The sequence below is a fragment of the Dipteris shenzhenensis genome, chromosome 12 (genome assembly GCF_047967505.1).
Source record: "Dipteris shenzhenensis isolate YYH24624 ecotype China chromosome 12, Dip_SZ_1.0, whole genome shotgun sequence".
Classification (NCBI taxonomy): domain Eukaryota; kingdom Viridiplantae; phylum Streptophyta; class Polypodiopsida; order Gleicheniales; family Dipteridaceae; genus Dipteris; species Dipteris shenzhenensis.
Window position 1 is genome coordinate 20,240,435 of NC_141607.1, and position 23,622 is coordinate 20,264,056.

Here is a 23,622-nt window from a genome sequence, read left to right on the forward strand (position 1 = left end):
GTTGAAAAAAACTCACCTTTTGAAGAACTTTCTTTCTGGAAACCAAAGAGGGAAAAAGGAGAGAGAGGGTGCACAAGAGGTAGGAGGAGGGTGAGGAGTGGGAAATAGGGTAGGAGGTTGCTTGGAATAGATGGGAGGTCAGTGAAAATAGGTGGGAGGAGATTTTGGAGAGCTTAGTTTAGAGATTAGGAAAGGTTTGAGCAAAACGCCGCGGGTTTCGCCGTTTCGGGTTTTAACCAACAGCGTCGCTATATAGCGACGCTTATTCGTCGCTATATAGCGACGTTTTTAATTGAAAACGTCGCTATATAGCGACGCTTTCAATTAAAAACGTCGCTATATAGCGACGAAACAGAGCGTCGCTATATAGCGACGCTTACTGTTTGTTTTTTAATGAGGCCTCTTGTGACTCAAACATGCTATGCCTATAATTGTCAATATCTCCTCTTACTACATAGCCTTACTATATAGGATTTTTTGTTTCAATCCTTACTATATAGCGATGTCATTCTTTTTATATAGCCTCAAGAGAAGCTCAAATTAAACATGCTATGCTCATAATTGTGTACATCTCCTCTTCATGCTTATGTTTTGGTTTTATAAGTGTAGATGGAAGGGACGAGTGGAAGCTCATCCGATGATGCGCCAATGCCCGGGAGCACGAAGTGGCTTACGGAGAGGTTATATTGTCATTGCACTCATTGCAAGCGAGAAGTACGACATCAACGTCGTATTATCATGCGCCACTTGCGGATGTATGGGGAGGAGCCGGAACCAGTACCCCCCGTTGGTGTTGCACATGTTGATGGATCATCGGTAAGTCAAAGCTATTTAAGTTCGCAATCTTATTGTATACCCGGAATTAGAAGATCTTCTATTTACACGAATGAGCTTATGACAGGATGACGAGGGTGACGAGGGTACACATATACCTTCTCACTTTCAACAAGACTATAGTCTCCCAGATGACGACGAGGGTATGGTCGACATGATGGATTCCATTTTTAGGGGCACTACATCCCACGTACACGTGATGTCAGAGTCTGAGGTGAAAATGCGAGAGTTGCAATCAACACAATTGTACGAGGGTGCCAGGATGTCTAAACTACGTGCTTGTCTCTCAATCTTGAATCTACAAGTACAGTATGGGTGGTCGGATACAAGTGTCTCGGCCTTAATGAGGTTAGCCCTTGCATTAATTTGATTGACTCATTATTTGGATATTGTTTGTTTTGAGAATCATCATTTGGATAGTGTCTTTGTCATAGGTTGCTCCAAAAGATGTTGCCTGCACCAAATACCATGCCCGCATCAAGAGATGAAGCGAAAAAGATGCTAACAATGGTGGGTATGGATTATGATACCATCCATGCTTGCCGTAATGATTGTATTCTCTTTCGTCGTGAGCATGGAGATTTGGCTAGTTGTCCAAAGTGTGGGGAACAATGATATAGAGATGACTTGCAGGGTGAGAGGATACCGGTAAAGGTCTTAAGACACTTTCCCATCATTGCAAGAATACAACACATGTTTCGATGCAAAACCATAGCGGAGTTGATGACATGGCATGCATCTCATCGGTCCACTGATCACACATTGAGGATTCCCGCAGATTGTGTGGCTTGGAAGCACATAGATAATCAGTGGCCGGACTTTGCGAGAGAGCCACGCAACTTACATCTTGGGCTAGCCATGGACGGCGTGAATCCTTTCGGGTTACGCTCGACATCTTGGTCGACATGGCCCATAGTCGTGGTGAATTACAATATCCCACCATGGCTAACAATAAAAAAGGGACACCTCATGCTTGCACTACTTGTGCCAGGAAAGTACAAGGCAAGAAACATGGACGTGTACATGGCACCTTTGATAGAGGAGTTACAGATATTATGGAGAGGAGTGCAGGTCTTTGATATTTCCAGAGCTCCTAGGCATACCAATGATATTTCCGTCAGGGGTATCTTGATGTGGACCATGCATGACTACCCAGGATATGGAGAGTGCGCAGGTACGTGGTTATGTCTTTACATGTACAATGAGGGATTATGCTTTTTTTACTCTCTTTTGCACGCATGTCTTGTACTAACATATTCATGCACGCGTGCAGGGCTTGCTACAAGTGGGTACCATGCTTGTCCTGTTTGTGGACCCGCTCTGAAATCGCTTGCACGCTACTCCAAACACATGAGGAAAAATGTTTATGAAGGTCATGCTCGATACCTTCCGCTCGACCATCTCGCACGTGGAGGTCAGCTTGATCCACCACCATCATATTTAAAAGCAAGTGATTGGATTCAAGCTTGGAGGGAGAATGGAGAGGAACCTCCTCCTGGTATGAAGAGGCTATCGATCTTTCACGAGCTTCCTTATTGGGGTCAGTTACAAATCAATCATCTCTTGGATCCAATGCATATCTTTAAGAATGTGGGGGCTACCATTTGGGCACACTTGGTTGGTTCCAAGGACTCGAGAGGAGTGCGAGAAGACTTGCGTGCTATGAATAGGATGTCTCGTTTGTGGCCCCAAGTGCATGCTTCAGGAAAAGTTGTCCTCCCGAAAGCAACGTGGATCCTCTCTACGAGGGAGGAGGCAGCGATCAAGGCAGACATTGCCTCTTTTCAAACACCGACAGGGTACATGCGTTGCTTGAAAGGAGCATTTTCAAAGGACAATAAGCTTAGTGGCCTCAAGTCCCATGATTGGCACAAGGTCTTACAGGTATTCTAAGTAGAATTAGTGTACCGATAATAGTGATGCATTAGCGTAATTATTATTATGTTATATTGTTGACATGATTTCATTGTTGCTTTGATAGTTCATCCTTCCAATTACAATAAAAGGGTGCTTACAAGAAGATGTTAGAAATGCTATATTCAAGATCTGTGGTATTGTGAGGTATGCTTACTATCAATTCGCATTATCTATTTTCTTCATGGACATGTGAAATAGGTGGATATCTCAAATATCTTACATATGCATGGACATGTGAAATAGGTGGATATCTCAAAAAGAGATCTCTATATCGAGCATCGAGAAGGCTAGGGTGGAATCCATCGAAGCCGTATGCTTGCTTGAGAAGCACTTTCCCTCAAGCATTATGACAACTCAAGTCCACTTGCTTGTGCACATAGTTGATGAGGTGGCTATAGCAGGTACCGTTCATAATCGATGGATGTTTTTTCTCGAGCGGTTTATGAAAACTTTAAAGGGGTTTGTAAGACAAAGAGCAAGACCAGAAGCAAGCATGGCAGAGGGATGGCTTGTGCAAGAGTCATTAGTATATATCACAGAGTTTCTTGCATCCACGGATCCTGATATGCCGCAAGCTTGGCACAACAAGGATGATGATCGCATCATTGGCGAGGTCCCCCAAGGAAAAGGGATTGAAAGAAAGATGAGCGAAGAGCAAATGGAGAAATTCAATAAGTTTTGTATCCTCAATAGCCCTGAGATGCAGAAGTGGATTGAGAGATATGAAGTGGCCAAAGCAGAAAGAATAAATGCAAGGACGAGATTCAGAGTAATGTACAGGCGATCACAACCATATCCACGAGATCTGGCTCTTCTCCCTACTCACATGTCACTTGATTGGCTACAACTAGCTATACGTAAAGCCGAACGTGATGGAGAGACAATAAACGAGTGCGAGCGGGAGTTATCATCTGGATGTATGGTGCATGTAAGTTTCTTATCTCTTGATGTAATTAAGTAATTATTTGTGGCAATATATGCTATAAAATAGGTGCATCTTCATTGTTTTAATGATGCTCTTTTACAGTACAAAAAGTACAATGCATTATGGTCATTTGGACGACATTTTCGCATAGAACGCATCGATTCAAAGAGAGTCACGTATGATTGTGGAGTCATGGCTAACTTCACACAAGATAGCCGAGCAAGTGCTTCGGATACCAATCTTCTCTCCTCACAGTTGGATTATTGTGGAACCATACGCGACATCTATGAAATTGATTTCAGACGATTTACTATTTTCATTCTTGATGTAAAATGGTTTAGAACTACTTACAACGGTCCCCATGCAACTGTGAGAAAAGATGGTAGCGGTCTCTTTGCAATAGACTCCACCAAACATTGGACCGATGAAAGTGATACTTTTGTTCTTCCCGAGCACTGTGAGCAGGTGCATACTAATGATTTAATTAGTCGAAGCTTTCGTTTTTTAAGTCCATTGATATATATATAATTGACGACATTTGGCACGTGATTTTTCATCTTCAATATAGGTGGTTTTTCATCCGGATCGTTCTGATCCAAGATGGTGGTACGTGATCCAAGTTGCACCACGAAGTAAGCAGATTTTTGAAGATCGAGATGTGGATATGGAGATGCCACTACCAAATCCGGATCCAATTGATGAATCTAGCGAAGAAGATGTAGATCACCATATGAGGCAAGAGGAAGATGCGCATAATGACATCGCACGGGAGGAGGATGGAGATCACGATATTGACGAGGAAGACAACAATCGTCAAGATCGATCACCACACTTAAGCTTAATTGAAGAAGATGATCAAATACTTTTAGGTGAACGTACGATGCTAGAGTACGATGATGATATAGGAGATCAACTCGGTATAGAGTTGGAGATAGACTTGCTTGGCGCCTTAGACTTGGCTCAAGATGAAACAGTTGATGTAAATGCTCTTATTTAATTTGATTTTTCTCATCTCCAACTTGGACATGAATATATGAGCTTCAAAGGCTTGATGTACATGCTCTCATTTTTTATTTCTCTATGAGCTCAAACATGTATGAAAATTTAAAAAATTTTGTCATTGGAAGAAAATAAATTTTAAGACTTAAAAAAAAAAAAAAACCTCTCTGTAAAACGTCGCTATAATATAGTCTCAGTGTCGCTATATAGCGACCTTTAAAAGTCGCTATATAGCGACTTTAGTAAAAGTCGCTATATAGCGACCTTTCAAAGTCGCTATATAGCGACCATTACTAACGTCGCTATATAGCGACGCTTCTTAAAAGTCACTATATAGCGACGATTTACGACACCCGATTTTTATACCGACGATTAACGCTAAGCGGGCGCTAATCGTCGGTACGTAAACGTCGCAATAGGATGCGTGTGTAGTAGTGTATTGACATTATTTAATTACTTTCAAATACCTCAGGGGCCGCTCCAGTAGTCCGGATATACTGCTCCTCAGTAATCAACCCATCATGATAGAAGTGCTTCCATGTATCTCCTCTGCGATGGTGGCGGTGGTAGGCTATCTCAACAGGAGTAGGGTATCTACCCACGATCTCAAGCTGCAAGACGACACAATTTGCGGAGGGGTTAGTACAAAGAAACAACCTCCTAATAAACTACATAAGCAATATAATTTGAGATCAATACTTACAAATTGGGCCTCCCATGATTCAACACCCCCTGCTCCAAAATGCACGCTTCCATATTGCTCCATCTGGATCCTTCATGCCTCCACGTGCTGCAGATTGGGGTCCTCCCTCGCTGACTTCATTGCTTTCTTCCACTCACGCTTGTGAGCGGTGTGGGGTGGGCCCCTTGGTGGTTGACCTCCCTCGAGCCTAGCAAGCTCCGCTAGTGCCTGCCTCTTAAGCAAAGATCTTTTATTGCCAAGTATCATAACAATCTTTGAGTTGGCCCATTTATCTGTGAACTAACGATTGGGGGGGTTAGGATACCTAGAGCGAACAACAGTGAGGGTCTCATTAGCCAACCTCTTTGGATGGTCTTAGTAGTGGATAAAGCAATCTCTGTAATTGTTAGCAATTACAGAGTGCATGAAGGCCATGATGTCCTTCCCCCGTGCATCCATCAAGATGCCTCCTATCTGAGTGATGTCATAGAAGATCGTACCATCACTCGGAGGCACGTCCAAATCATCTCAATCATCATCGTCCCCAGCACCACCCCTCCCAAAGCACTGTGCCATGCATCCCCCATCGCTCTCCCTACTACTATGCCTGCTACCGTGTCGTGTCGAGCTAGTACGTTGGCCACTCGTAGCTGGAGACTGCACGGGACTATGTGGACCACTCGTAGCTGGAGAACCGAGTCTCAACTGCATAGGAGTACGGCGATGGCTCTGCGAGACAGAAGGACCTCCTGACGGCATGGGGGAAGGGGCATAAGACGGCATGGGGGAAGGGGCATAAGACGGCATGGGAGAAAGGCCTCGGCTGTGTAGCCGGCTGGGTTGTGCTAATTCCGCTGGGGTAATCTCAGCTGGTGTGGGGTGGTTTGGAGTCTGTAGTGCCGACTCCTGGGGGGTGTTTAGAGTACCTGTCATATATCCGTATAACTCCGTAGGACTGGGAGGTTGCCCTAAAAGGTTATATAAGTCCCTAAAAATAGACTCCCGGAGATCAGGTGAGCCCGAAGAGCTTCCTGGCCACATGATGAACTGGAAAAAAGACAAAAAGATGATTACTGATGAGTTGAGAAGAAACGGGAAGGGAAGAAAAGATTACTGTCGGAGCGCATCTATAGACGCGTCTATTTTCACGTATAACAGCGTGTCTATAGACGCGGCTGTCTGTGTCTGCAAACAGTCTAAACACACCTATAGATGCGGTTTTAGACGCACTCTGAGATGCGTCTATAGACGCGCTCCGACGGACGGACTATTCTAAAAAGTAGAAAAGGACATGCGCCCGCCACAAAAACGTAACACTGATACCAAAATCATTCATTTTTTGGATACGACAAAGGAGAAATCCAAAGAGAGAAACTTTCAAAAAAGATCAATCGTAAAGAGACTTACCTTGGATAGAGGTATGGAAGCTTCTTCTCCTTCTTCAAAGTTGCTTCTCTTCCTTGTTCACCCTCTTCTCCTATAAGCTTGAAAGTAAGTGTGGGTACCTTCCTCTTAAGTGTAAGCTTGGAAGTAAGTGTGGGTGCCTTCCTCTTAAGTGTCGAAACTATGGATCTGTTAATAGCAAAGCAAGCAAGCCGCGTGAAGTATAAGCAATGTGAAGAAAAGCAAAGCGAGCCCGCTAAAAGCAGATTTGAAAACCGCGTCTATAAGCGCATTTAATAGTGCATCTAAATACGCGTGTAATTGCACGTCTAGATACATAGAGCAGATGCGGTTTTAGATGCACCTATAGACGTGCACCATAAAACAGACAGACATGGTTTTAGATGCGCCACAGAGTTTTAAAATTAAATATTTGAAGAAAAGTAAATTTTTTTGGGTTGTTTGTTTATAGGATGTCTTCATCTTCAACAAGTAGCTCCAGTGAGGATGAATCCCTCCGTATCCACCATTGCGAAATGTGGTTGAAGCAAAAAATCAAATGTATGTGTGATCGATGTCGAGGAAACATGTATCGTGCACGTAGGATTACACTCAATCACATCTCAAAGTATGGAGAATGGGATGCAACCGTAAACATGGTAAGTGTTAAAGAGTTAAGGTTGATTGAGATACCTATGGGTGTTCATATGTTTGAGTTATGATCCCGTTTTAATTTGATATAGGATGCATGCCACACCCGCATATGTTGCCCTATGCTCGCCATGAGGAGGTGAAGCGTCGACGATATGAGGTGGGATCTTCAGGAGGAACCATTATGGATGCATGGAGTGATGGTGATAGTAGCCCTCCGCCATTACCTCATGAAGCCGTGGAGGAGGAGGTGTTTGATGATATGGTGTGGGATTTATATGTCCATCAATCCGAAGGGAGGGATGATAGCATGGAGTAGGACGATCTTTTTACCGCAACATTGACTCCACTGTTTGAGGGGTGCACTTTCTCTATTCTACGTGCCTCCCTTGAGTTACTAAACTTGCAAACCCTCTATGGATGGAGCAATGCAAGTTTGAATGCATTACTCAAGTAAGCTTCAAGAGAACTTGGAGTATCAAACTTGATCATCATCATGTCTTCAGCATGTCCTTTGATCATCAGACCTTCTAATGTATTGTCCTTCATAATCTTCTTGTCATGCATCCAAGAACATATCTCCATAAAAGAATCACAAGCTAGTATAGCTAGTATATCACCATTGAGGCACATAATGTCTTCCTTGATCTTCAGATCTATGCTCATCAAATCACTACTCAAGTGAAGCACATAACGTTTCACCATTACATGCATTTTAGGCAAAGTCAAGGTAGAGAACCTATGAAGAGTATCCATCATAAGATATATTGCATAGACCATTAAGTCATCTCCATAAATGCAAATTACAATGACACCCATGAGTTCCATAACTGAGTTCTATTTCTCAAGAAGAGTCAATATACTGAAAACTTCTAGTCAAGGTCAAAGGCTCTCATGTTGGTAATCCCAAAGTCTCTTCACTGGGGTCTTCTTCACTTGATATTTGGCTCTCCTCTTTGTCTTTGTTGTCTTCACATAGTCTTCATTGGAGGATCCACAAAGCAAACACCTCAAGTGAAAGTATAGCAATCTAAAACTGAGTGGTAATGGACAATTTGACTGAGTGTAGTCAACTAAAAGTCAAACTTTGACTATCTCTTCCAAAAGACAACCAAGAGCATGAGAAGAAACTTGCAGCTCAGCTTTCACCATACATACAACAACAAAACAAAATCTGAAAGCATCATTTGGAAGCCTAAACCAAGGACTATCAACACCAGGGAGCAAAGGCGCAGCCCTTACACATGTCGCCCAGCATTGGAGGTAGAAACTTGACTGGTTTTTCAATCACCACAACTCAAAATCAAGACCAATGGCCACCAAACTTCATGGAGAGCTTAGTAATAAGGTCATCCAGCTCCTTGTGAAAGCTTTTTGCAAAAGGTTGAGGCAAAGAGTAGAATAGGCCCGAGCTTCTTTTCAGCTTGTAGAGCTTGCCATGGTGGAATGGCGACTTCTTTTCCACATCCCATCGATCAGTAAAGTCACCCTAAGTTGAAGATAATGGGGCTGAAAGATCTAGGCAAACTACTAAGTGAAATGGAAGATCAAGCTGTTGCAAACTCAAGCTTGAAGTGGGTGAGCATGGTAAGCTTGAGGAAGATGAAGAAGAACTTTGCCACATGGTACTCAAGGAGGGCTCAAGGAGGATGAACCAAGCTCTGATACCACATGAGTTGTCATAGGTGCTCCAACGTTGTATGGAGTGCTCAAAACATTACAAAGATAAAGAATCTTTGTGACAGATTTCATCTCAAAAGTAGCAACGAGATATTCCCATATTGCATCAGAAGAAGGAAGGGCAACTACATCCAACATAATAGAATCATGTAGAGCAGATAGAATATATCGATGAGCTGCTTTATCACAAGAATGCCAATCAATAGAGTCAAATTTCCATTGCTCAGAGAGAGGGCCCTCGGTCACAAGAGCATGATTCGCAGTTGCATCAATAGGTTAGGATGGACAAAGGAGATCACCAAGAACAATATCATATTGAGTCATTCAAGAATATCATCAATCAACTTGCTATTGCCGGCACACCTTTTCCAAGAAATCAATTGGTAACCTATCTTCTTGACATAGTACACGATCCATTATAAGATAATATTGTTACCATCCTTTCTAACAAAAATGAGATTGATTTTGATCAAACATGTATTTCTTTGATTGAGTACACCCAATGACGGGAGCGTCGTAAAGACCCTCATGAAACAGTCATGATAACAACAGATGATGTAGATTTAGAGACAGCTTGTGTTGCTCGCAAGCATCCTTTTTCCAAATATGGATGTGGTGGTCATCCATACAGAGGTGGTAATTCTTCTCATCAAGGATATCTTGAGAACCATTGTTCTTATTTTGATAATCATGGTCATCTAATCTCTAATTATTGGGCTCGGCAATATGAAGAGGATTATGGTGATAAGCAACCTCGCTTATCCAAAATTCTCCTTGTGAATATTGTGGTGGAAATCATCCATCCTTTTGGTGTTTCCTTGGCATGGTAACCTCTTTCAACTTTCCTTAAATGATGATATTGCCAATGTGGTTACATCCCCTCATGATTTGGATTGCACGCTATGGCATCATCTTTTTGTTCATTCGGATTTTGCCAAGATACTTGCTATCAATCGTCATGATCTTGTGGATGGTATGAATCTCCTAGCTCATCCTCACATGGGCCTCTATGAATATTGTGCTCTTGGCAAGCATCATAAAAAACCCTTTCATGTATCTACTTCAACTCATTCATATGCTTTATTGGATCTCATTTACACTTATATATATTGATCTTTTCCTCCATCTAAGTCTTTCTACAAGTAATTCATCAGTACTTTCATTGATGATTTTTCAAGATATACAACTATATATCTCTTGCGACATAAGTCAGAGGCCTTATCAGTATTCAAGCAATACAAAATTGATGCGAAACTTCATACTAGTTTTCGTATCAAGACCCTTCGTAGTGTCAGCAGTGGAGAATATATTTCTAATCTTTTTTATGATTATTGCATTTAGTGTGGTATTCATATGAACATACTGTTCCATACTCTACTCAGCAACACAGGGGGGTCACTCATCATATGTAACCCTATCACGTGAGTTCAACAGAAGGATTTTTACAATTTCCAAAATCTACAGAAATAAATATACATAAGGGACTATTTAAAATAGTTTTGAAAAAAATTTACAGATTTGTATAAAAAAGGGGTACATTTTATTAATGAAAAATTTACAGATAAGGGATTTTAGAAATAGGCCTTGAATGCACGTGATATAGAGGGTTTATACATAGTGACCCCCCCGAGCTCAGCAAAATGGTGCTACAGAGCGTAATAATCACACTTCTCTTGATGCTATGCAATGTATGCTCCTTCATTCTGGATTATCTCAGAGATTTTGGGCAGAAGCAATTCTGACACCCATCTTTGTGCAAAATCATCTTCCTACAACTACACCTTCTGGTAAGATACCAATCATAGCTTGGACAAGGTAGACTCCTTTTGTATCACATTTTTGAACTTTTGGTTGCATTACTTATATTCATGTACCAAAACAGACACGGATCCTCTTGGCTTGAAAGTCATATGCATTGGATATTCTCCTAATTCTAAAGATTATAAATTCTATGATCCCTCTTCTAAAAAGGTGATAATCAGTCATGATGCCATATTCAATGAGCAATTAATGGGAGGAAATGGTCTACCGAGGATACAGAGGATATTGAGTCCTTACTTACTGCCTTCCTTTTCAAGCAAAGTTGTCTTGCTCTTCACTCAACGCAAACATGCACGACGGTTCATGATAGCCTTGAGATAACTTTTTGAAAAAAGTCCTAGCTTGCTTCTTGTAGTACTCTAGATCCTTCTGTTCTCTCCCATCATCTAGCCCCTCCACTAAGGGTATGCTGTTAGTGGTCTATGGAGGCATTTGGAGACTCATTGCTGGAGATGTTGCGCTAGAGACAAGGCTGGCAGCTGTGAGCTGGTTGTGGAAGCTAGGCCCTTAGTTTGTTGTGACCTAGTTGTAGAATCTAGGAGTTGTTACACAGCTTTGTTGGAGTCACAACTTTGTGGGTATGCTGCCTTCGCTAGGCAAGCTTTTCTTTCTCCTCAAAAAACTAGTCTCTTGCTCACTCTTGGGAGGAGAATATCTCTCTTGCTTTCAATAGAAAACATCTCTCTCAAAAACTAATATTTATTTCATTGAGTGTGAATCAAAAACATCTCTCTAAGAACTCTATGCCTCTCACCAGGGGTCCCTCAATCTTGGATGGTGCCTCAGTGGAAGGTCTAACCATTCTCTGATACCATGTTAAAGTGAGGGATCAAGGAGGATCAAAGCACCACAAGAGAGACATAGGGTAGCAAACACTCAATCTATTCAAATGTGCATTCAACAATACATGATAGGCTTCTTATATAGAGAGAACCTTTTGAATGGTGAACACTTGTGGGATCCTCTCATCCACATTTCTCCTTGTGGATATCCTTGATCCACATCTCCACATCATGTAGTCCACGTCCCAGGATGCCTACTTTAATACATTCCTATACCATACCTTAGCCTCTAATATGTGCTCATGGCACCATATCTCAACACCTCCCCTTGGTTCCATGATCCATTGGCTACTGCAAGGTGGTCAGATGTGAGTTTACATTCCATCATAGATGTGGTAATCTACCTCTCGAAATAGGCATGGGATGGAAAGCTGCCTTTTCCCATGTCCTGCTCTCTCTCGAGTAAGCATCTATCTGCACTATGCTCGTTTGCGACATCATTCTATATATGCGAATGTTGGTATTTCACACACACTAGTGTAGTAGCCAGCAATACTTACATGTGCATTGATCATGACTCTTTGTTCAGATCAATCGGGTAATAGACACCTACCTAGGTTAGACATACCTAACATGAGTTTAGATGTAAATAACATACCTACATAAGTTCAAATAATTAAATTATGAAAATAAAGTGTTACAAACTACACATAAATTCATGGTATAGTATGCCACAAGTTTCATCTTATAACTATTGAAACAAGTGCAGTCTATAATGTTCTCTAGCATATCATTTGCAGGTTGATATGAGCTAGCAATTGCAAGCTACACAACTGTCAACTAGACTTTTAACGGGTTGTTATCAACAACTGGAAGATGCGAGCCATAACTGACCAAAGCCAAGTATTTTTCCTAATCAGTACCAATAAATTGTAATATATCATTTACTATTTCACATCCATGTGTGAGTAGTTACTAGCTAGCATATGCGGGCCACCCACTAGCACATGGTTCAAAGATATTATGTATCCATATGTGAGTAGTCACGAGTCAACATACCCGAACTCCCCACTAGCACGTAGATAATTACTTTCAAAAATATCTATCTTTTTTACTATTATTTTGTAAGCTATATAGCTAATAGTTAATAAATATACTAAAAATTATATGGTTTGTGCCTACCAAAAACATATTTTTTCACTAATTTTTAAAAACTATATAGCTAATGCCTATGAAAATATCGTTCTTTTTTATTTTTCCTTGAAAATAACTTCAAATTTCTTACAAAAAAAAGCTCTTCTCTATGAAAATAATCCTTTCAAATCACAAAAGATCAAGTATAAACTAAGACTATGCTATTAAAAGATATGGGGTTAATTTCTCTTGGGATAAGGATTGTGATCATGGGTTTGTAGAAATCAAGAGTGCTCTGGCTTCAGAACCCATTCTATGCAATCCTAATTAATCAAAGATCTTCTTTATTAATCCTAGGTTTGGTGAGCACACTCTGGCGGGTATTCTTCTCTAGCAAGGGGAGGATTGATTCATGTATACCATTCGATTTGCTTCTCGACAATTGCTCAAAACTGAACCATGCTACTCTGAGGCTGACAAGCATGCCTTGTCTTTGGTGTTATGCATTGAGAAATTTAAGCATTATATGGCTGGAAAGTCCTTCATTATAATCTCTAGCAATGGTCTTGCAAAGCAGGTTCTTCAATCACCAAATCCCATGTGCCGGCTGGCCAAATGGTTGGTAGTTTTACAAGAATATGATTTTTCTTTCAAAATTGTAAAAGGGGGTTGTTCCAACTTGAAGAATGCTTTGATTGATTTAGAGGAGTGCCTCGATATAGCCCTTGTAGCGACCATAGAAGTTGGGGATCCATGGTATGGTGGTATCTACAGATTTCTGACTGCTTTCTCCTTTCCTCCAAAAAGTACTAGCTATGAGAGAAATAAGATCCGTAGAGATACCATCAAGGCATGGATGGGGTACTAAGATTGGCCATTGATGCAAATCAAGTACCTAAGGTATTGAAGCATTATCATGATGGATTTTGTGGAGGCCACTATGCCGGTGACTATATAGCTAAGAAGATTTTATATGCTAGGTACTATTGGCCAACCTTGTTCAAGGATGTCACTATGTATTGCAAAACTTGTAAACCATGCCAGTTATTTGGTAGGAAGGATTTGTGTCCTGGACAACATCATCCAGTGATGTCCATCCATCTGTTTTAGAAGTGGGGAATAGATTTTGTTAGGCCCCTGCCCATGACTGCTCACAAAAAGAAGTATCTTCTGGTAGCCACTCAATATGTCACTAAGCGGGCTGAAGCTATCACCCTCCCTGCTGCAAATGGTAAGGCAGTTTCAAATTTCATATTTGAACGTATTTGCACAAGGTTTAGGACACCCATGGAGATAGTATCTAACCATGGGAGTCCATTCTTAAATGAAGCAGTGGAGTTGCTCATGGATTGCATGGGTATTGATCATCGCACTTCTAGTATCTATTATCCAGCATCCATGGGACAAATAGAGCGGACCAATGACCTCCTTTGTAAAACCATGGGAAAAATGCCCACAGGGATTAGGAGCCAGTGGGATCAGAAGGTCACTGAAGCTATGTGGGCTTACAACATCAACCATAAAACATCTACAGGTCACACTCCTTTTGAGTTGGTGTATGGTACTGAGGCAATTTTACCACTAGAGATAGAGATTCCAGCCTTGAGATTGGCACAAGAACAGAGGATGATAGAAGATGAACATATAGAGGCTAGGTTGGTACAACTTGAGAAGTTAGATGAAACCCGACGCCTTGCACTACATCAAACAGAGATCCAAAAGAATCGACAAAAGGCCCGCTTGGATGCTAAGATTCATAAGGGATGGGAAAGACACTTCGTTGAGGGGGATCAATACAAGGCATAGGCCCTTTTTTGATGAAAATACAGACGCTTTTTACATTAAATTTTTTTTTTTCATGAGCACAAACGTGGTTATTAAAATCCTTAAAAGCGTCGGAAAAGAACTGTCACTATAAAGCGTTGCTATATAGCGACGAGAATAAACGTCGCTATATAGCGACACTGATAATCGTCGCTATATAGCGACACTGGTAAACATCGCTATATTGCGATGATTAACAGACCTAAAAAAAAAGGATTAGTGGGGCTAAACGGGGCTTGCTATGGCCTTGTTTAGCCCCACTAATCCTTTTTTTTTTTTTGTAATTACAAAAAAAAATTTCCCTTGCAAAAAGGGTGATACAAAATCGCTCAAATGAAATGATCGAGCAACAAAAGCATATACACGTCGAACATATACAACATTGTTTGTTACAAAATTACCCTTTCCAAAGGGTGATACAAAATTGCTCAAATGAGCAGATATACAAAATGACATACATGGTGAAGAAAATGCAAACTGCTACTACTACTACTACTACTACTACTCATCCGAATCATCCTCATCCTCGTCTTCATCTTGTTTGCTTGATCCTTGGTCCTCATGAGCTGTGCCTTCTTCTTGATCCTCATCACATGCATTTGATCCTTGGCCCTGGTGATCGCTCACCTCTGGTGATGGGACGCTTGAGCTTTGACCCTAAGAGTGAACCATATAAATTGAAAATTAGATTGGAACTTAAAGAATAAAACAATTAAAAAAGTGAGATTATAAGTAGGAGTAGACTTATACCGTGCGAGCAGCCACCTCAGCCCAATCGACCGTCACTCCCATTGCCTCTTGCTCAATAAACCACGGCTTTGTTCCTATGCGAAATGCGCATCGCGTCTCTGCATCTATAGGAAGACGATCCATCACAGCTTGCTATGGATCCAATTTATGAGAGTTAGAGTTAGTTAAAGTGCATGTAATATGAAGTAAAACAAATAGAACAATACATTAAATGAGAAGAAGTAGACTTACCATGGTTGCCTCGAACGCCAACCATCCGCCTGCACCAAAGTGCGAAGTACCTACGATATCCAGCCGTCTCTTCGCAGCCCTCCTCTGACCCTCGAACATTTCGGGATGGTCCCTATTCTGCTTCTTGAAGAACTTCCAATCAGCTTTGTCTACCTAGCTGGGTTTAGCCAACCCCTTTGTGATGGAAGTACACAAGGTTGATCTACGATGCTTCAAGACCAAACCCATGCGCTCTCACATATAATCCTCATTAAACTCCCAATTTGGTAGGTTAGGGTATTTTTGTTTTAATTCATTGATGACCGCCTGCTTCTTTTGGTCATCTTGATACCACCAATCGGTAGTAATGCCGCTCTTGAAGTGATGGCTCATCAACTGCCTCATGGTGGCCATCACTGCTTTGCCCTTTCTATCTTCTATTATCTCTCCGACAGCCGTGATTTGATAGGAGAGATCCTGTGATGAGTAAGGAGGATTGATGGTAGCAGAGTCAGGAGTGAAAGCTGTGTGAGCGCTTCCGAAGCGAGGAGTAACAGTGGGAGTAGGAGAGGGCAAGGGACCTAACTGATACTGTGTCTCCAGACCAAGTGGAGACCTGAAGGAATGTGAGTGTGCTGACTCATCTACATCTCCCGAGTCAACACAACATAAGCTGCCCTTCCTACTCTTCCTTCCCTTACGAGAGGCACACGTAGGTGATGACCCCTCAGTCGAAGGGGCACGAGGGGACGGTTAGACAGTATGCCCAGCCATCGGTGTAGGGGAGGGAATTGCTGAGGTCCTATGAGATAGCAGAGAGAAGAATCTCGCTACCTCCTCATTGCTCATCTATGCTACAAACTCGTCGGGACTCTCGACAAAGCCATGCACGACTAGCAAAGGAGTTCCCTGAGGGGTAGTCACAGTGCTACGTCTAAGAGGAGTCGGACCAGGGGTAGTTGCAGTGCTAGGTCCGAGAGGAGTCGAACCAGGGGTAGTCCTTGGGGTAGTCGCCTGAGAGGAATCAAAGTCCTCTGCTTTTCTTCCATCTTCTATTTACTCCAACTTACATGCAAAAACGGGTATCGCTATGGGCTGCAAGCGGGAATGAATTTTGCATTCAGAGGGAGTGGTGTTTTCTACACTTGGTGTCCTCAATGGACCATCATATTAGGCAATTGGAAGCTCTAATCTAGGATGGAATCTATTCTCATAATCTGGGATTTGCACTTCTGCTTTATGTTCTCTCAGGAAACGATTACTCAGCCTACATGGCGGGCCAAAATCCCACTACCTCGGTGATGCAATCACAAAACATTTGCAGCTCTTTGCATTATTCTTTATAGGAGATACCACTCCTTATAGTACTAACTACATCTCTTTGCATTATTCTTTATAAGAGATACCACTCCTTACTATTATTCTGATTGTAACGACTCTCTAGGGTCTACTGGCACTTTGCCCAAAAGTGATAGCACAGATGAATATAGATCTACAGCATTTGTATAACATTGGATTTTGAAAGTTTGCAATTTAATTGCTAGATCCAGTGGGATGTGTTCCCACTATCACCTCCTTGCAAAACTATGGTGGCTATTCAAGTAAATTCAATATTTTTGCATATTATCATAACTTACTCCTTAGAGGCAACACTACACTTTTGAGCCAGTGCCTACCAGACATGCAAGTTGCACTCATCGACCAGCTCAGCGCCTTCTTGAGAGTAATGAGCTCGGCTAGTTCTTACGGTAAGTCTTCGATATAGATGGAAGCAGTTGTTAGCTTGCACAGATTCACATTGATTATTAGATGATGAGCGGTCTATATAGAGAATGATTCTCTATATAGACCGCTCATCATCTAATAATCAATGTGAATCTGTGCAAGCTAACAACTGCTTCCATCTATATCGAAGACTTACCGTAAGAACTAGCCGAGCTCATTACTCCCTAGAAGGCACTGAACTGGTCGATGAGCGCAATTTGCATGTCTGGTAGGCACTGGCTCAAAAGGGTAGTGTTGCCTCTAAGGAGTAAGTTATGATAATATGCAAAAATATTGAATTTACTTGAATAGCCACCATAGTTTTGCAAGGAGGTGATAGCGGGAACACATCCCACCGGCTCTAGCAATTAAACTGCAAACTTTCAAAATCCAATGTTATACAAATGCTGCAGATCTATGTTCATCTGTGCTATCACTTTTGGGCAAAGTGCCAGCAGACCCTACAGAGTCGTTAGAATCAGAATAATAGCAAGGAGTGGTATCTCTTATAAAGAATAATGCAAAGAGATGTAGTTAATACTATAAGGAGTGGTATCTCCTATAAAGAATAATGCAAGGAGCTGCAAATGTTTTGTGATTGTGTCACTGAGGTAGTGGGATTTTGGCCCGCCATGTAGGCTGAGTAATCGTTTCCCAAGAGAACGTAAAGCAGAAGTGCGCCAGATCCCAGATTATGAGAATAGATTCCATCCTAGATTAGAGCTTCCAATTGGCTAATATGATACCAGATAATGGTCCATTGAGGACACCAAGTGTAGAAAACACCACTCCCTCTGAACACGAAATTCATTCCCACTTGCAGCCCATAGCGATAACCGTTTTTGTGTGCAAGTTGGAGTAAATAGAAGATGGAAGAAAAGAAGATTAACATTGTCTTGAATAAGAATAGGACGAGCAAGAAGAGCAAGGAGGCATCCATGATGTTGCTAGAATATGTAGGTGGGAAGAAGTGGAGCACTGTGAATGTTGTCAATGCAAGGAGAAGGAAGAGTGTATGCATAAGAGAAAAAGAGAGGAGGCATATGCTTATGCTTATGCATGAGCATATGAGCATATGCTCATGCATAAGCATAAGCAGGCAAATGCATATGCTTATGAAAAGAAGAGAAAAAGAGAGGAAAAAAGAGAGGGGAAAAGAGATTGAAAGAGGGGAAAAAGAAGAGAAGAAAGAGGGGAAAAGAAGAGAAAAAGAGGGGAAAAGAGAAGCAAAAAGAGATATGAAAATAACAAAAGAGAGGAAAAAAGAGAGGGGGAAAGAGATTGAAAGAGACGACAAAGAAAAGGGGAAAAGAGGATAAGCATAAGAGAAGGAAAAGCGTATGCACAAGAGAAAAAGAGAGAAAGCATATGCTTATGCTTATGCATGAGCATATGAGCATATGCTCATGCATAAGCATAAGCACAGGAAGATGCATATGCTTATGAAAAGAAGAGAAAAAGAGAGGAAAAGAGCGAGGGAAAAAGAAGAGAAGGAAGAGGGGAAAAGAAATTGAAAGAGGGGAAAAAGAAGAGGGGAAAAGAGCATAAGCATAAGAGAAGGAAAAACATATATGCATAAGAGAAAAAGAGAGAAAGCATATGCTTATGCTTATGCATGAGCATATGAGCGAAAGAGGGGGGAAATAGGGAGGAAAAGAGGAAAACAAGGGAAGAAGAGGGAATAAGAGAAGAGAGGCGAAGAGAGGGTTCCTACGCCCATCACTGCAGCTAGTGCCTTAAGCGCTTAAGGCACTAGTTGCAGACCAATGCAAATAATGAAAATAACAAAATGAAAAAAGAGGAAGCACTTTTTTACCTGGAAAAGTCCTGCTCGGTGTTTCATGGACTGGCCCTACAAAAGAGAGAAAACATACCATTTTTCAGATAACTACTTAAGTAGAGGAAGGAGGAGTTTGGAGAAGCAACTTTTCAAAGGGATTGGAAGCGTGTTGCACGTGTCATCGGTAAGTCAATGCTATTTGAGTTTGTGATTAATATTGCATACGTACATGACACGAAACCTTGAGATAAGATCTTATATTTACATGAAATCTTGAGACAAGATGAGGAGGGTGGTGAGGGTGTGCATATACCTTCACACTTTGAGAAAGACTATAGTCTCTCGGATGTGCTAGATGATGTGATGAGGGTATGGTGGACATGATGGATTCTATTTTTAGAGGCACTACATCACATGTACACGTGATGTCTGAGTCTGAGATCAATATGCGAGAGTTGCAATCACCACATTTGTATGAGGGTACTAGGATGTCTAAACTATGGACCGATCGGATACAAGTGTCCCGGCCTTAATGATGTTAGCTCCCGCATGGATTTGACTCATTATTTGGATATTGTTTGTTTTGAGAATCATCATGTATGTTTGAGAATCATCATTATTTGAAGCCTATGTATGTTTGAATTGTGATAGGTTCCTCCAAAAGATGTTGCCTGCACCAAATACCATGCCTACATCAAGAGATGAAGCAAAGAAGATGCTAACAATGGTGGATATGGATTATGATACCATCCATGCTTGCTGTAATGATTGTATTCTCTTTCCCCATGAGCATGGAGATTTGGCTAGTTGTCCAGAGTGTGCAGAACAATGATATATAGATGACTTGCAGGCTAAGCAGATACCAATAAAGGTCTTGAGACACTCTTCCATCATTGCAAGAAAACAACACATGTTCCGATGCAAATCCATAGTGGACTTGATGACTTGGCATGCATCTCATCAGTCCACTGATGACACATTGAGGATTCCCATAGATTGTGCAACTTGGAACCACATAGACAATTGGTGGTCGAGGGAGCCACCTAACTTACATCTTGGGCTCGCCATGGATGGCGTGAACCCTTTCGAGTTATGCTCGACATCTTGGTCAGCATGGCCCATAGTAGGGAAAGTAACCTAAATTTGCTTATTGTGTAATGTAAATGCTTGAGAAAGAATGTAGATTTAAGGAAAAGGGGGGACATAATGGAATTTTGGTGGTATCTTATAAGCTTAAATAGGGGTGTTTTATCATCCTACGTGGATCTTAAATAGGGGGTTTTCTTGAAGTTCATGCACGCAGGTGACGTCCCCCTTTAATGAAGAGTGAATCCCCCGGGCAAAGTTCTCTAGCGTGAGTTTGCAAACTTGCAAAGATGGCCCCCTTCGAATGATACTATGATGGTGTCCACGAATAATGACTATTCAGGTTCCAGAATCAACATGCATAATAAGCGGCACTAGTTGCTCTCCAAATTTATCCTTGCCAAATGTGATATTGACCTTTTACTACATATGTGTATTTTGCCAATACCACTCTGTGAGACAGGTAGGCCTTATGGAAAAAGTGATGAGAAATTGCATAACGTCTTCATTAGTGCAACATGGTCCCATGTTTTGAACATAAGAATTGGATAATATATTAGCTAGACCTTATGTATTGACATAAAATCTAGTACTCACAATCTCTCGAATGACTCACCTTGATGAATAAATTAAACAATATCATGCTTTACTGAGTGATATCCATGAACATTGAAAACATGGGTATATATTGAAGGTTATGAATACCATTTAGCTTCCAATTTCCACCTTCACCCATCCAACACGATTTGTTTCTCATCCATATCTAGAAACAAAAATATACTTCCTTCAACTCTCTTTAACTACATCTAAGTGGCCTTTCCACTTTTGCAATATCCTCCATTCGAATGCGCTACCCATATTGTTTATTTGAGAAAATGAGAAATAATAAAAGTACACATCCATATCACCTAAAGTTCTACCTACTGATCATGGGAGTATAGGAAACAATAGATACAAAAAATACTCCATCATATGAAGAAAATACCTCAAGGGTTGCCATCAACCTTGGAATGTTCACAAGGTTTCTTTTCACTCCACAAATCATGCCACTAGACCCTAGATCTTCGCCACAATCCTTGTACTAGATTAGATTATATATTACAGTTCTATCTTCACCGACAGTTCAGATTACAGTTGATTCAAATAGTGATTTTCATAGAGACTTTGAGTACATTTTTTGTACCATGTCTATTACAGCTATATATAGCTTGCCCTAACTCAGCCTAGTCCTCAACTATATATATGCCTACGATCTATGAATAGAATCACTTTCTGGGGAGCAAATCTTGTGTCGTTCTCTCTCCTCTTTCTCTTCCTCTCAACATGGTATCATAGCCTCGCTATGCTCTAGCATGACTATGAGGAGAAAGCGATATGTTTTTCATCAATCTGGCAACGCGATCATTCACAAAACATTCTTTCTGATCATTTCGACTACTTGATCGCTAGGTTTTGAGTTGATATGCAAAAGTTATTAAAGATGCATCGCAAATCAGTGTTGTGGTCATGATTGATATTAATAAACTGATTTCACGTAAGAAAAGTTATGGTTATTTCTTTTTGCTAGTTGCTATTAATAAACTGGTAGAAGAGTGTTTGGAAAGGAAGATGAACACCCATAACCAAAGAGGACTTGATTTCATACTTTTATAGAATCAACAATATTTGAATCAAAAGCAAAAGCAATGAAAAAATAGACTTAATGGTAAGAAGCTTCCTGATAGAGTGTTGCCCTAGTTTATCACACCATCTTGCACTCAGTATTTGTGTTTCCTTGGATTTAACACACTAGCATATCATGCTTTTATGTTCCCACATAAAGAAATAAGATGCTCAATCACATAAAGCAAACTTCTTTAGCTATAGGACTCCACAAAAATTTAGATGAAGAGGAGACCCAACATCCATTGGTCATGTCCATAAAACCAATAGCACAGGATCATTGCTGTAAGCATAGTCAATCTTTAGGGATCAAGATATTATCCAATTGATGTGAAGTAGAGTCTCAATCTTGTCATTAAGGGTAAGGCAGCCCAATCTACCTGCTTTTGCATAGATAATTATATACGTTCAATAGACTAGAAAGTTGATTGAGAAAATCATTTGGACAAAGGTTATCTTCCATATGAAAGCAATTTTTTATTTCTATTAGGTCATCAGTGAAAACAAGAGTTTAGCGCTTCAGAACTTGTGGTTTCATGCTGCTTTTGCAAAAGTAAAAGCCAATGATGCTTCATATGTATTAAGCTAGTTTTTATTTAGTGCATCCTTTACTGACCAGCTTCTTATTTAGTTCATCGCTTGCTGAGTCTTTGTGTAAGTGCTTTGCTACTCAACATTCACAGAACGTCCTTCAACCAAAGAGCTCTGTCAATATCTATACTCAGGTGCCTCACAAAACTTGATTGTTTTTTAGCAATCACTATGACATACATCTATGTGTTGGAGCTCTTCTTTGCGTGTTGGTATGGAGATAAACCAACTTTCTTTAATTTTGTACATGATTGGGAACCATGATATCATGGTAGCAATGATAATACATGTATTATTATGTTTTGCTAACAAGTTTATCTGTAGCTTCAAGTTTCCATGAATCTCGATTTAAGAGACTTGGCAAATATTCTATATCAAGCTTTACTTTCAGCATGAGCTGATTGATTCAAAGGAGCTCTTAAAATATTTTGTGTTGTTTTGAAGCCTGGATTTTCCTAGTAGAATCGATCCTTACTAATTGCCAAATAGTTAAAGGATGATTTATCATTAGTAATTTCCCAATATATTAGGGATGATTACCCAAGCTTAAACCTAGTTTCCTTCTAAAGAACTTGCTTGTCCCAAAGTGTCTAGTCAACTTCAAGCTTTGGTCACCAACCATGTCACTAGTCAATCTTTAATGTCCAACTCCAATAGTTGACTAGTAGGTTTATGTTTGTGTATTAATTCGATAAGTCGAGCGAGTCTTATACAAAATGTCTTATTAATTTGATAAGTCGAGCGAGTCTTGTGCCTCATTAAACGTTTTTTAAATTTAAAATTTTCACATTTTAAATGTCGTAATTAAAAAAAAATTAATAATTTACAAATGCATTTCAAATTTATAAATACTTAAAAATTATTCCTATGAACGTTTTTTATTTAATAGAAAGAGCTCTATTTAACAAAAAAAAATCTCATTTCACATTTTAAATAAAAAATGTCATAATTTACAAATTTCAAAAAAACATTAAAATGCATTATAAATTTTGAAATTTTTTATAATTTTCCTTATAAACTAAAATTTAATTAAATTCTACCAAAAAGAAAATGCTACATTAAAAAAACAGAAATATAGAACTCCTAATTCAAAAATTTTAAAAAAATTTACAAATGCATTCCAAAATTATAATATTTTATAATTATT